At 46.3% G+C, this 14,739-nt stretch overlaps 1 long non-coding RNA gene across 1 annotated transcript in view; it reads left to right on the top strand.

Moving 5' to 3' along the window:
- Nucleotides 1-4,324: 4,324 nt before the first annotated feature.
- The window catches only part of LOC126991825 (uncharacterized), a 105,783-nt gene continuing 95,368 nt past the window's right edge, over nt 4,325-14,739 (top strand). Inside the window, exon 1 of the long non-coding RNA XR_007745876.1 lies at nt 4,325-4,388. This is a non-coding gene — a long non-coding RNA (uncharacterized LOC126991825). The remainder of the gene's footprint in view (nt 4,389-14,739) is intronic.

The raw sequence follows: 14,739 nt of genomic DNA, 5'->3' as shown, positions 1-14,739 counted from the left end.
GCAGGGGTGGAGTGGGAGGTTGGTGAGGTTGTTGGTGGAAGGGGAGTTAGGGGATGAGGTGAGAGTGAAGGAAGGGGCATGTAGGAAAAGGGAACGGAAGGGAAGTGAAGGGATGGAAAGGGAACTGGAAATAAGTGAACAAAGGGATAGAGAGGGAGAGTGAAGGGAAGGGATGGGATGGGATGGGAAAGGGAAGGGGAGGAAAGAAAAGGGAAGTGAAGAGATGGGAAGGAAAAGGAAGGGAAGTGCAGGAAAGGGAAGGAAAGAGAAGGGAAAAGAAATGCAGGGAAGGGAAGGAAAGGAAAAGGAAAGGAAGTAGAATCAAGGGAAGGGAAAGGAAGGGTAGTAGTCAAGGGAAGGGAAGAGCAGGGAAGGAAAGGAAAGGAAAGGGAAGGGAGAGGATGGGAAGGGAAGGAAAGGAAAGTGTAGAGATAGGAAGGAAAGGGAAGGGAAATAGAGTCAAGGGAAGGGAAGGGAAGGGAAGGGAAGGGCAGTGAAGGTAAGGAAAGGAAAGGGAAGGAAAGGAGAGGGAGAGGAAGGGAAGGGAAGGAAAGGAAAGTGAAGAGATAGGAAGGAAAGGGAAGGGAAATACAGTCAAGGTAAGGGAAGGGAAGGGAAGGGCAGCGGTCACATTTAAAGGGAAGGGATAAAGGGCCGCTGTTTTGTGTCTGTAAAAGTGAATAATTTATCCATGTCATTTGTGCGCTAAAAAATTATAATTATCTAAAGTAATTGTGAAGTGCTAAAAATGGCCATGGCGTTGAGGCTTATTATCTTTTTTTTTCCTTTTCAAAACCCCGAAATGATTTGTGTTTTTTATTAATTATTTTTATTGTAATTTTAATATCAAATAAATGTTGGGCGGTGTAGCCGGACTTTTACACATAATGAACATTGTATCGCTGTTGAGTTTGTTATCATTTAGCATTTTGTTGAAGGGACATTGATATATACTTTTTAATGTTGTTTTTTATACTATATTTAATTAAGTGGCAATATGTACGAGAGAGAGAGAGAGAGAGAGAGAGAGAGAGAGAGAGAGAGAGAGAGAGAGAGAGAGAGAGAGAGAGAGAGAGAGAGAGAGAGAGAGAGAGAGAGAGAGAGAGAGAGAGATAGTAAAAAAAAAAAAGAATATGTAAACGCGAAACAAAATAACATCGCCACGACCATAATAAATGCATTTCCTAATTGGACACGTGCATTAACCGCTCGCGGCTTATTTGTTTGCCTTCACTTCGACTGTCAAGGCGAGACACACACACACACACACACACACACACACACACACACACACACACACACACACACACACACACACACAGGGAGGGAGGGTCTTAGGATTGGGTGGAGAGGTCATTTGGTGGTGGTTTTTGGTGGTGGTGACAATTTCAAAACAACAACAATAGCAACGATAATGACAATAATAACAAAAAATAAGTCATTACTACACATCAGTCATTGCAGTCATCATCATTATTATCTACTGTTTTATTTATCCTCTTCTTCCTCTTCCTCTTCCTTCTATTTATCATCCTCTTGCTCACATATACATGAGAAGGAGGTGGAGGGAGGAGGAGGAGGAGGAGGAGGAGGAGCAGGAGATCAAGTATAGGAGGAGGAGGGGGAGGGTGACTGCTTTCAAGATTTAGGGTGCATCGGTGGCGGTCACGAGGAAGAAGAGGAGGAGGAGGAGGAGGAGGACTGGGGATGACGTTCAGAGATGACATAAGGGCGAGGATGAGGACTCGGCGTGGACCGTAACTCCTCATTTAGCGTCAGCAGAGCGTGTGGCGGCGGCGGCGGCGGCGGGGCTGTGTTGTGAAGTGGGTACAGCGGCTGCGTTGGTGTTTACCCTCGTCACTCGTCGCTGTGTTGAGGTGTCTGGCGGGACGGTGACGGCGGGTTGAGGGTCGCAGAAGCCGTGTCCCCCCGTCCCCTGCCCCCCTGTCCCCTCCCCTCGTCGTGTGGTGGAGAGTGGTAGGAAAGGTGGATGACTTAAGACGGAGCGGCGCGGAGGGTTGAGTCTTGTGGTGCGGAGGGCGGCGGAGTGGTGGCGCGTCGGTGTGTTTTGGCTGCAGTGCCCGCCTGACCCGGCCCTGCAACAGTCCACGCCCCCTCCGTGCCCGGCCCCACCTCTGTACTTAACTCGCTTCCTCATTGGTCCGCACAGGGTATCCATAAACCCTATTGGCTGTCACTTAGCGTCCATAAATCCGATTGGCTGACACCACCCCCACGGCCTTGCAGCGCGGCGAGCACCCTCAGACTGTCTTGGCGGCCGACTGAGGAACCTTGATGTCCACCTTTCCTCCCGCCGCCCCGTGTCCCCTATGATTAAAGCCTCAGAAATGCCCTCAGAAGGTGTAGGGAGGTGTCAGATGCTTGGCCTGCCGTGTGTCTCCCTCTCTCCCTCCCTCTTCTCCCTCCTGTCTCTCCTCCCCCTCCGCGACAGGCCGAGGCGCCGTGTGTATGACGATCAAAGTGGATCACGGCGACGTCTTAATAGCAGGAGTGACTGGGAGCTGTGTACCGCACGTCCCACTCGTTTACTGCTGGGAGGGGGCGTGAAGGGGTGCCAGGCGTGATGGGGTGCCGGGCCTGAGTCAGTCTTCTAACCCCTGCCTGCCCTGCCCCGCCGCCCCGTCCACAGGGAAGGGGCTGCGGAGGTGAAGTGCTTGGGATGTCTGGGTGTGAGTCAGTCATGCTGGCCCTGTCTCGCCACCGCCGTCGCCGCCCCTCCGCCTTTCCTCCACCTCTACCGCCCCTCCATCACGCTTACCATTGTGATCATTAGCATAACTTCATCAGGCGAACTAAACTATCGAGGGAGGACGTCAGCGCCTGCAGGGGGGGGCGGGGGACGCAGCGGACAATGGGAGATAAATTCAAGTAGCGGCCTCGATAAACCACCATTACCGCCGCACTCCCGCCGCCGGACGTCTCGAGGCCCAGCACGAGGCCGCCCCGCGTCAACACCCACCTGGGGGAGGGCGCGGACACCTAGGGATTCCGGGAACATCTGGGGGAAGCCGGGGAACACCTTAGGGGAGAGCGCCTCACTGGAACAGGACTGAGGTTAAAGAACGGAAGGATAGACAGAGAGAGAGAGAGAGAGAGAGAGAGAGAGAGAGAGAGAGAGAGAGAGAGAGAGAGAGAGAGAGAGAGAGAGAGAGAGAGAGAGACTCGAGGATTTCTGAATGGCTCTCCAGAACGAGGCATCGAGAGGGAGGGAGAGAGAGAGAGAAGGAAGAAGAGAGGGAGGAGTGGACTGGAGTGGAGTGAGTGGGGTGGAGGCCTCTCTGTGGCACTCATCGCTAAGTACAGCACTCGGCCAAGCGTCGTTTTTAATCAAGAATAATTACATACCAATTACCATTAAGTACAGCTGTTTATGCATCACACACACACACACACACACACACACACACACACACACACACACACACACACACTCACACACACACGCACACACACAAACACACACACACTCACACACATAGCAGTAATATGACTTCCAAACTCAGCTCCGTAGTACGTGTGTGTGTGTGTGTGTGTGTGTTGAAGCGAGAGAAGAATCACCTCATTTCAATCATAAATTTATACTCTTAACCTTTTCCACTCTTCCATATCTTACCATTTTTCTTACCTGTGTGCGTCACCTATTAATTAAGCTCCATAAACTGCAGAACAAAACGTAGACAATAAGCAAAACACAAAATAAAGATATGATACTCTAGTTTAATTCTGCAACAGGTAAGATAAGGTAAAATTAATAGAGTATAATGTCACCTGTGCGCACCTACATTTCTTTTACTCGATACAGATTTAAAGTTTTAGTAAGTCTGCAACAGGTAAAGAGAAAGAGAAAGTAAAATTGATAAAGTAAAATGACACCTTTCCTTACCTGTATTTCTCTCTCTCTCTCTCTCCCCAGGTAAGATAAAGATAGGTAAAGTAAAATTAATATCTATAATGCCACCTTTCTTCACCTGTATTTTTCTCTCTCCCCAGGTAAGATAAAGTATGGTGAAGTAAAATTAATAAAGTATAAGGTCCCCTGTGCTCACCTGTATCTCTCCCACTCTCTCTCTCTCCAGTTAAGATAAAGTAACATTAGGTAAAATTAATGAAGTATAATATCACCTGTGCTCACCCGTATTTCTCCCACTCTCTCCCTCCCCAGGTAAGATAAAGTAAAGTAAATTAAGTAAACTCACCTGTGCTCACCTGTAATTCTCTCTCTTTCTCTCTCCCCAGGTAAGGTAAAGTAACATAAGGTAAAATTAATCAAATATAATGTCACCTGTGCTCACCTGTATTTCTCTCTCCCTCCCCAGGTAAGAAGAGCCCCGCTGGTCTACACTCTCGCCTCTTTCATGAGTTTGAAGGTAGGAGTCCACTACTCACATTTGCCTGCCCTGTCGTCGTCTCTGCCCGTGTTGTGTCGTCCTCAGTAACGTAGAAGTCGTTCCATGGTAGTCATTCAGTCCTCTTTCGCCTCCTGGTACTCCTCTTTCTGCTACCACCACTACTACTACTACTACTACTACTACTACTACTACTACTACTACTTTGTTTCTCCTCTCTAAGTAGTCGTCATCCGCGGTAGTCCTTCAGTCTTTATTTCACAACCTCTATTACTCCTACTCTACTACTTCTTCTACTACTACTACTACTACTACTACTACTACCACTACTACTACTTTGCCTTCTGCTTCCACTCCTTCTGCTGCTTCTTCTGCTGTTATCGTCGTCGTTAGTCTGCATCGTATCTGGTAGTCAGTCATCGTAGCTCATTTCCTGTCTCATTCCTCCTCTTCCTCCTCCTCCTCCTCTTCCTCCTCCTCCTCCTGCTGCTCCTTCTGGTTGTTGTCTTGATGGATGTTTATGTTCGTCAGCCTCGCCTGCAGGTGTGATGATACCTGCCAATTAGTTAGTGTTTGTGTCATGCCCTTCCTTCCTTCCTTCTCCTCCTCCTCCTCCTATGTATCTGTCTGCTGGTACTGCTGCCGATGGTGCTGCTGCTGATGTGCTGCTGCTGCTGCTGCTGGTGCTGGGCCTCCTAGTGAGTTGTCGTCGTCGTCACCGTCATCGTCGTTATTAGTGGTAGATGATCCGCCTTCCCTGTCCTCGTCTTGTCCTCGTTTTCTTCCTGTCTTCTTTTGTCCTCTTTTTCTTGAGCTCTTTTAATCGTTTTCTGTGTGTGTGTGTGTGTGTGTGTGTGTGTGTGTGTGTGTGTCCCTCAGGTGTCGTGGAAGCTAATTACTGCACAGGTAGACTCCTCCTCCTTCGTGTTACCTGTCTAATACCTGAGCGTGGGGCCCTGAGCGTGCGTGCGTGCGTGCGTGACCCCTCCTCCGCCCTCGTGTGATTACCTCTGCTTGCGTGGAGGAATGAAGGAATTAAGAGAGAATGAAAGGAAGAGGGAGGGAGAGAAAGAAAGGGAGAGTGGAAAAGAAAGGGAAGGTGAAAAAAGTGCACGGCTTGAACTTTTTCGATGCTACTGTTTGTTACCTGGTGTGTGTGTGTGTGTGTGTGTGTGCGTGTGTGTGCGTGTAGGCTGGCTTCCGTCCGTGTGCGTGTTTGCTTGCTTGTTTGAGTATGTGTGTTTGTGTGCGTGTGTGCGTGCGCGTGTAGGCTAGCTTCCGTCCGTGTGCGTGTTTGCTTGCTTGTTTGAGTATGTGTGTTTCTGTGCGTGTGTGCGTGCGCGTGTGTGTGTATTTTCAAACTTTTATTCCCGTCCCTCACAAAACAAACTTTAGTCACATCCGCTCCCACGCAAATTTTCCTCATTTTTTCCTGTTTTTTTTCCTCCCTCTGTCCTCATTTCCTTCTCATGTTCTCGCTGCGGTTCGGTATTTACCTCCCTTTCCCCTTTTTTCCTCCCTTTTCCTCCCCTCAATTACCTTAGTTTCCCCATTCCCATTCCCTTCCCTCATCCCCAATCCCGTTTTCCCCAAGATTAAAATAAATGCGTCACTCTTCAAAAAAATAAATCACACTAAAATCATTAAAGAGAAAACGGAAGAACACAAATTTTAGTGCAGAAGAAAAGAGAGAGAGAGAGAGAGAGAGAGAGAGAGAGAGAGAGAGAGAGAGAGAGAGAGAGAGAGAGAGAGAGAGAGAGAGAGAGAGAGAGAGAGAGAGAGACGCTGAAAATAACCAAAACAAAAACAAAACAAAAAAATGGAAATCAGACGCCAAACGGGGAAGGAAGAAAGGGAAAGCAGGAGAACAGGTGTGACGAGAACAAGACTAAAGGAAGAGGAGGAGGAGGAGGAGGAGGAGGAGGAGGAGGAGGAGGAGTGATGTTCGGAAGGCGGAGGAGAAGGAAGAGGAAGAGGAGGAGGAGGAGGAGAGGAAGAAGAGAAGGAGGGTATTGGCTGCGATATTGGGGGCGATAATGGAGACGTTTCTGAGTGGGATGTTGGAGGTGGTATTGGAGATGGCAGTGTGTGGAGGCTGCGGGGGGTTGGGGGGAGGGAGGGAGGAAGGAGGGAGAGAGGGAGAGGGAGGGAGAGAGAAGCAGGTATTGGACTGTGTAGCGATATTGGAGGAAGGTGTGTGTGTGTGTGTGTGTGTGTGTGTGTGTGTGTGTCTGGTTCACGCTCCTCACCTTAAAATTAACGTTATACACAAAAATTAACATAGAACCCCTCAAAAGATTTTTAAGGAAGAACGTATAAAAAAAAAAGATAAAAAAAACGACAATATAATCTCTAAAAAACAAAATATAAACGGAAAATGAGAAAAAGTAAGCCAAAAAACATACAATAAACGCTTCAGACATTAAAATAAAAAAAATAAAAAACGATATTATAGAAAACCCGACAAAATTATTTCAAAACAACAAAGACGAAACTAAGAAAAGGAGATAAGAAAAAAATGAAAGAAAAAGAAAACCGCTTCAGACATTAAAATCAAAAACCATATTATAGAAAACCCAAGAAAACCATTTCAAAACAACAAAGACGAAACCAAGAAAAGGAAATAAGAGAAAAAAGAAAAAGAAAACCGCTTCAGACATTAAAATCTTGGTCGCCGATCCGCAGACTTCCTCGGGTGAACTTGAGAGCGTCGAGGTCAGATCCATTCCTTCTGAACTTTGACCTTTTCCCTTAATAGTTAACCTCCCTCCCCCCCTCCCCCCTCCCCGCACCCCACCTTGACCTTGCTGCCCAGACGCCGAGTGACTGACCACCAAGTTACAGACAAAGAACAAACAGACGAACTAACTAACGGGGAGGGAAATGGATGAAGAAAATGGTGATAATAATAATAGTTAAAAGAAAAGAATGAAAAAAAAATGGTTAACGTCCGAAGAGACATATTAGAGTAGTTTTTTTCTTTCTTTTCTACTAGCAAAGGTTTTAATGATGTGGGGGAGGGGAGAGTGGGAGTGTGTGTGTGTGTGTGTGTGTGTGTGTGGGTGTGTGTGTGTGTGTGTGTAAGAAGGGAAGAAGGAAGGAGTACCATGTATTAATCCCCTCCCAGTTCTTGCATGTGTGTGTGTGTGTGTGTGTGTGTGTGTGTGTGTGTGTGTAACAAGAAGAAGGGAAGAAGGGAAGGAGTACCATGTATTAATCCCCTCCCAGTTCTTGCATGTGTGTGTGTGTGTGTGTGTGTGTGTGTGTGTGTGTGTGTAACAAGAAGAAGGGAAGAAGGGAAGGAGCGCCATGTATTAATACCCTCCCACTTCTTGAATGTGTGTGTGTGTGTGTGTGTGTGTGTGTGTGTGTGTGTGTGTGTGTGACGGCTTGTTTTACCCTCCCCCTAAGCCACTCCCGCCGTAATAGCACGCCTCGCAGCCATTAAAGAAGCGAATTGCATATAATCACCGGTGCGCATGCGTGTTACCTCTGCCCCTGTAATTTCAGCGTAAAATATACCCATTGACGCGCATGTGTACGGAGCTGCCACGTAGGAGGAGGAGGAGGAGGAGGAGGAATGGTAGGTAGGAGGAGCCAAAGGAGGAGTGTCGATCTTCTAATAATAGTTTCGATGCAAGAACTTTTTGATCCTTTCCTCCTCCCTCCGTTTTTCATCTTTCCTCCTTGCTGCTACTGTTTTCTTCTTCTTCTTCTTCCCTCCGTTTCTCTCTCTACCTTTCCTCCTTTTTTTATCTCCTCCATATTACTCGCTATATTTCTTTGTCTATCTTTGCTCCACCTCTTCTGTTGTTTTCTTCTTCCCTTCGTTTCTCTCTCCACCTCTCCTCCCTTTTTTATCTCTTCCATATAACTCGCTATATTTCGCTGTCTATCTCTCCTCCACCTCTTCTGTTTTTTCTTTCTTCTTCCCTCCGCCTCTGTCTCCTGTATTCCTTTCCTCCCTCTCTTTTATCTCTTCCTTAACCATCTCTCTTTGTTTGTCTGTCTTTGTGTGTATCTATCGATCTAGTTATGTTTATCTATCAGTCATGTATTTCTATGTATGTATGTATGTATGTATGTATGTATCTCTCTCTCTCTCTCTCTCTCACCTGGCTGAATTATTGGCCAGGTAAAGGAAATCCGTGCGGTGTCAGTAGAGCAATATTATTAAAATTCGCTGATATACGTTTCGGAATTTGCATTTATTGGCGTTTCGGATTGGCGCGAAGACGCATGTTGCGAATGTTTGCCTCAATTAATGGGGCCTCCGCCGAGTTCCTCCACTTTTCATGTTATTTTCCTTATTTATTTCTTCATATCTCTATCTATCTCTCTTTCTCTCTCTATTTCTCGGCGTTTTGTTTCGTGGGTTTTGGGAGATGTGTGTCTGGAGGCGATGTGCATGTGTGTGTGTGTGTGTGTGTGTGTGTGTGTGTGTGTGTTCCAATGAATGGATGTTTTCTTCCTACGTTTTCACTTATTCCGATCTTACGTTCTCACTCCTATTTAATTCTTATGTTCTTCCTGTTATTTTGCTCCTTTCTCACTGTTATTTTTCACTATATTTTCTTTTATTTCATTCCTACGCACCCACTGTTATTTTTTCCTTGTGTTCCAAATTTTTACTGTTCTTGTTTTCGATGTTATTTTTCTTTCATGTTCTCAGTGTCTTATTTTCCTCGTGTTCTCCGCGTGTTCTAATCGTGTTCTAATCGCGTGTGTTCTCCGTTCAGCGACTACGCACGACTTTTTCAATTCCGTTCCCTAATTACTCGCTCCCGCGCCGCTGAGAACAATTGCTTTAATATAGAGAAAAGGGAGAGGGAGAGGGTCAGAAAATGGTGCTTTTAATACGCCCAGTTTCTTCCTCTTTTTGTTATTATATGCGTGTATTCTTTATTTACTTTTTTTTGCACTTATTTCCTTCGTCCTGTATTCATTCTTTGCCCTCGATGCTAACATTTTTTGGGGCTCTCTCTCTTTCTACCTTTTCCGTCTTTTCCCTTTTATTCTTCTCTACCATTCTCTCACACACACTGCATTATCTTCCCTTCCTCCCTCATTTCTTCTTTTTTTTCTCTATTTTTCCTTTATTCTAAAATACTGCCGCTTCTTTTTTTCCTTTTATTCCTTTTATTCTCCTCCACGTTTACTTTTCTTTCTTCATTCGCTTCTTTTCTTCCTCTTTAACCTTCACACAATTTATCGTTCCTCCTTTTCCTCTTCCTGACTTCCCATCTTCCTCCGCCTTTCTTTTCCTTCTCCTGTCTTCTACATCCCTCCTCCTCCCTCCCCGGCCACATTCTTCCTCTGATCCTCTTTCTCCTTCCATTCTCTCTTCCTTTCCTTTCCTTTCCTTCTTCTCCTTCCATTCTCTTCCTCCTCTCGTTCTTTCTTTTCCTCCTCCTTTCCTTTCCTCTCCTTTTTCCCTTTTCCTCCCGCACATTCCTTCTCTGGTTCTCTCTTCTCCTCCCGTCCTCTCCTTCTTTCTTCTCCTTCCATTCTCTCATACCTCCTCTCGTTCTCTCTTCTTCCTCCTTCTTCTTTCCTTTCTCCATTTCCCTCCCCGCCACATTTTTCCTCTCCTTCTCTCTTCTTCTCCCGTCCTCTCTCCTTTCTCTTCCTTCTCCCTTCCTCTCTCCCCGCTGCATTCCTTCTCTCGTCGCGGCCTCAATGTTGCCTTCTTTGTCTTCCCGTCGCCTCGTTTTCTTGCTTGTCTTCCCGTTCTTGTCTTCACGCCCTCGATGCCTTCCTCCTCGCCTTTCTCCACGGCCTCAATTTGCTCCGCCTTCTCTCACCCTTTTCTCAAAAATTTCGCCTCTCTGTCTGATTTGACGTCGAGTCCTGCGCCGCTCTTTTTCTTCTTTTCCTTTTTCTTCTCTTTTTTTTTGGGGGGATGTGCCTTTTCTTCCTCCTTTTCCTCCTGTTTCTTCTCCTTCGTCTGGTATTGGTTTCGATATAGTAGATTCGGTATTTCAGTTTCTTTTTTTTTTAGTCATTTTTTTGGTTTTGTTTTGATAATGATACGACTAATGGTAGATAGGTATAGTAGTAGTAGTAGTAGTAGTAGTAGTGGTAGTAGTTACAGTAGTGGAGGTTTACTGAGGTGCAATAATGTAAGTGGAGGTGAATTGGTGTTGGTGGTGATACATTGGTAGGTGGGTGAAATATTGATGTGCGCTGGTGTGTTATTGCAGTGGTGGTGGTGGTGGTGGTGGTGGAAAGGGTTGACTTAATAGCGATAGAAGGAAAGGAATAGAGAGAAGGAGAAATGAGGGAGAGGAGAAAGATGTAGTAGTAGAAGGTGAGTGTGTGTGCGTGTATGTAAATGTGTTTGTTTGTGTGTGTGTGTGTGTATATCAGATCCACACACACACACACACACACACACACACACACACACACACGCGTACATTTCGGCGGCCCGCGGAGAAATTTGTTTGATACGCGGCGGTATTCAAATTCCGCCGCCGCCGCCGCCGCCGCCGCCCTGTACTCGTATTTATGTCGCTGCTCCGCTTGACATTAATGGAAACTTGGGAGTCGTATTTCACGCCCCCCCTCCTGGCCCCCCTCTCGCCCTGGGTTGGCTGGGGAGAGGGGAGCGGGGGGTAGGGTGACAGGGATGGGGGGCGGGGTGTGTTCGTTAATTGGGGTGCCTGTGTGTGTGTGTGTGTGTGTGTGTGTGTGTGTGTGTGTGTGTGTGTGTGTGTGTGTGTGTGTGTGTGTGTGTGTGTGTTGCGAGGTTCTACATATATTATTAACGTTAGTGGTGGTGGTGTTTCTCGTCTGGTATTATTAGTGTTACTACTACTACTACTACTACTACTACTACTATTACTACTATTACTACTACTACTACTACTACAGATACCAACCTACTTCCTCCTTTCCATCATCATCATCATCATTTTTTTCTTTATTCCTTTTTTACTCCTCCCCTCTTTCCTTCTCTCTCTCGCTCTTCTTATTTCCCCTTATCTCTCTTCCTCATTTCTTCCCCCCCTCTTCCTCTGTGTTCCTCGTATCTTCCCGCCTCTTCCTCCTTCTTGTATTCTTTCTCCTCTCCTTTCGTCTTTCCTTCTCCTCTTTTCGTTCTCTCTCATTCCTCCTCCTCCTTCTCTCCTTTCCTTCCATTTTCACTTTTCATTCCCGCCATATTCCTCCTCTCGTCCTCTCTTCTCCCATTCTCTCTTCCTCCTTCTTCCGTCATTTTCGTCCTTCCCTCCTTCTCTCCTACCCTTCTTCCCCTCTCGTGCTCTCTTTCCCCAGTCTCATTCTCTCTTCCTCCTCCTTCTTCCGTCTTCTTTCCCTCCTTCCTGCCTGCATTCCTTCCCCAGCATCGTCGGTTTTTCCTGAAGAACGGCCGCCGCCTCGTCATGGCTGAGGGACAAATTACTACTGATATCTGACGGCGAGGCGAAGCAACCGTCACGAGGATAGGTCACCGACAACCGATACGTCTTGATGCGTTCTCCTCCTTCTCCTTCTTCTTCCTCCTCCTCCTCCTCCTCACTTGATGACTCCTCTTTGTCCCCCTCTCCCTCCTCCTCCTTTTCCTCTTCCACCTTCTTCTCTTACTCATGTTTTTTTTCTTTTTTCCAGTCTTGTTCTTTACTTTTTTGTCATTTTTTGGACCAGGTAGATTTTAAAGATGAGGTTTTCCGACAGGTAAAGTACACACACACACACACACACACACACACACACACACACACACACACACACACACACATCATTAGTGGTATCGGAAAAAGCTACTGCATCTTACCTATTTTTTTCTTGTTTTTTTCTTTTTCTTTTTTTACAATTTTGTCACCATATATATATTTTTTATCGTAGTCGTCGTATAGTGGTATTTACATGCTTACGTTACACAGTCATGGTCCAGTGTGTGTGTGTGTGTGTGTGTGTGTGTGTGTGTGTGTGTGTGTGTGTGTGTGTGTGTGTGTGTGTGTGTGTGTGACTGATGGCTGGCTACCTGAGGCCCATCCACACACCTTAAAAACTAATTATCTTTGACTGGTTGCAATAGTGAGGTGTGATTTCAAGGTCGCATTCACAAACTTAAAGAATAAAAAGCAATAAAAAAATTACAAACCCAGCACAAAAGTTAAGGCAATATGCATTTTTCCTTCTTCCTTCCTTCCTTCCTTCCAACGTCTGCTCTTCATTCCCCTCCATCACCACCACCACCACCACCACCACGTCCCAAATAACCTCCTTTCATCACCTTTCCTCATCCTCAGCACCACTTCTCCTCCTCTTCCTCCTCCTCCTCCTCTTTACCCTCTCCAAAACCATATTCCCTCTCCGTCAGCAGCCGCGTCAGTAAGTCAGACAGGCCAGGTGGGTGTCGTCAGCAGGTCTTCGCGGCGCCCAAGTCATCACCATACATTCCTCGGGGAGTGAGGGGATTGTCAGTATATTTCGCCGGCGTTCATCGCGGCGCGTCAGTACACACGTAGCCGCAAATGATGTATTCTAATTGGATGTCTGTACTGCTGGCAAGTGTCCCGAGGTGGCGCTGGGGAAGGTCAGGGGAGGCGGGGAGAGGTGAATGGGATGAGAAAAGATGCTGGGGGAGGTTAGAGTGAATACGAGGCTTTAGGATGAGGAGGTAAGATGCTGTGAAGGTTAGAGGAAGAAGGAGCTGAGGTGGGGAGGAAAGATGATGGGGTGGCAGGAAGAGGAAGGGGAAGATGCTGGGAGCTTAGAGCGAAGAAAGGGCTCCTGAGATGAAGGGAAAGATGCTGGGGGTGGCAGGAAGAGGAAGGGGAAGATGCAGGGGAGCTCAGAGTGAAGAAAGGGCTCCTGAGATGAAGGGAAAGATGCTAGGTAGGTCAGGAAGAGGAAGAGCAAAATGCAGGTGAAGTTAGAGTGAAGAAGGAGCTCTGAGATGAGGGGAAATATACTGGGGATGTCAGGGGAGTAAGGGAAAGATACTGGGGAGATCAGAGAGAAGGAAAGGGGTGTGGGGTGAGAATGAAAGACGCTGGGGAGATTAGGGGAGAAAAAGGAGTGTGGGGTGAGGAAGGAAAGATACAAAGGAAGCCAAGGGGAGGGAAAAAGGATGTTAGGAGCTGAGGGAAGGAAGACAGAGGTAAGGAAAGGCCACGAGATGAAGAGAGAAGGCGGGATGCTGCGAGGGAAAGACTGGGAGATGTGATGCTCAACCTTCCCCGTGGCTGTAAAGGAGACTAGCTTATTACTGGAGAATGGAGGAGCGGAGGGAGGAGCAGGAGCAACAGTAGATTGAGGATGGAGAGAAGGAGGAGGAGGAGGAGGAGGGAGGGGAAGTAGAAGGCGGAGGAGAATATTATGCCGGGAGGAAAAACAAGGTGCTGCATTTTTTAAGGGGAAGAATAACATAACTCAGGACTGGACGGAATGAACTTTCTACTCTCCTGGCTGGCTTGTGTGTGTGTGTGTGTGTGTGTGTGTGTGTGTGTGTGTGTGTGTGTGTGTGTGTGTGTGTTTTGTACCCCTCCTTCCTCTTCTTTCTCCTCCTACTTCTATTACGCTTCATTTTAACAACTTCAGTACTGCATTGCGTATTCTAGTAGAGGTCTCGTTATCTTCATCACTATTACTACTACTCTTGCTACTACTACTACTACTACCGCCTCTGGAGTAAACAAATGTATCTCTATCGAAATCATTAAAACTACCTCAGCAGTCCATAGCGAAGCGAGGTAAAACTTATAACGAAATGAATACAACGCAGATCTTTTCGCCCGTAACTGATTGGCGAGCCCCTAATATTTAATCCCGTTTTCTGTTGCGATGGAGGCGAAGGGGGAGCTCTGGTATTTATGGGAGAGGCGGCGTGGAGAGTTATATTAGTGTGATTGTTTAACTGTTTGTGTGTTTGTTTATTTGTTTGTGTTTTCAGGCCGCGTTCCCCGTCACTTATATTACGGTAACAGGTGTAGTTTTTTTATCTTTTTTTTCCTAAAGTATGAATGATTAGCTGTTTTTTTTCCTTATTTCTCTTTCCGTTTTTCTTCCCGTTTCTTCTTCGTTTCTTCCCTGACTCCTCCTCCTCCTTGTAATCTGTCCTTTTTTTTTTTTTTTTTTTTTTTCATTTTCTACGTCGATTTTTTTCATGTTTGTCTTTTTATTCTTTCTTTTATTTTCTTTGTTTTATTTTTTTTCGGCCTCAAGATAAGTATTTTTATTTTTATTTTTTTTAAGAGTTTGTGATTCATTCGGTTACTTTAATTTCATGGGTTTTTTTTTTTCCTATTTAACATGATTCTCCTCCTCCTCCTCCTCCTCCTCCTCCTCCCTGACCTCCATCATGCTTATCCTCTTTACTTATTCATCCTCATGCTTCTTGACCTCCTCCTCCTCCTCCTCCTCC

The sequence above is a fragment of the Eriocheir sinensis genome, unplaced genomic scaffold, assembly GCF_024679095.1.
Source record: "Eriocheir sinensis breed Jianghai 21 unplaced genomic scaffold, ASM2467909v1 Scaffold349, whole genome shotgun sequence".
NCBI classification, from domain to species: domain Eukaryota; kingdom Metazoa; phylum Arthropoda; class Malacostraca; order Decapoda; family Varunidae; genus Eriocheir; species Eriocheir sinensis.
The sequence above is the reverse complement of the archived record's forward strand: the minus strand, read 5'-3'. Positions and strand labels throughout refer to the sequence as shown.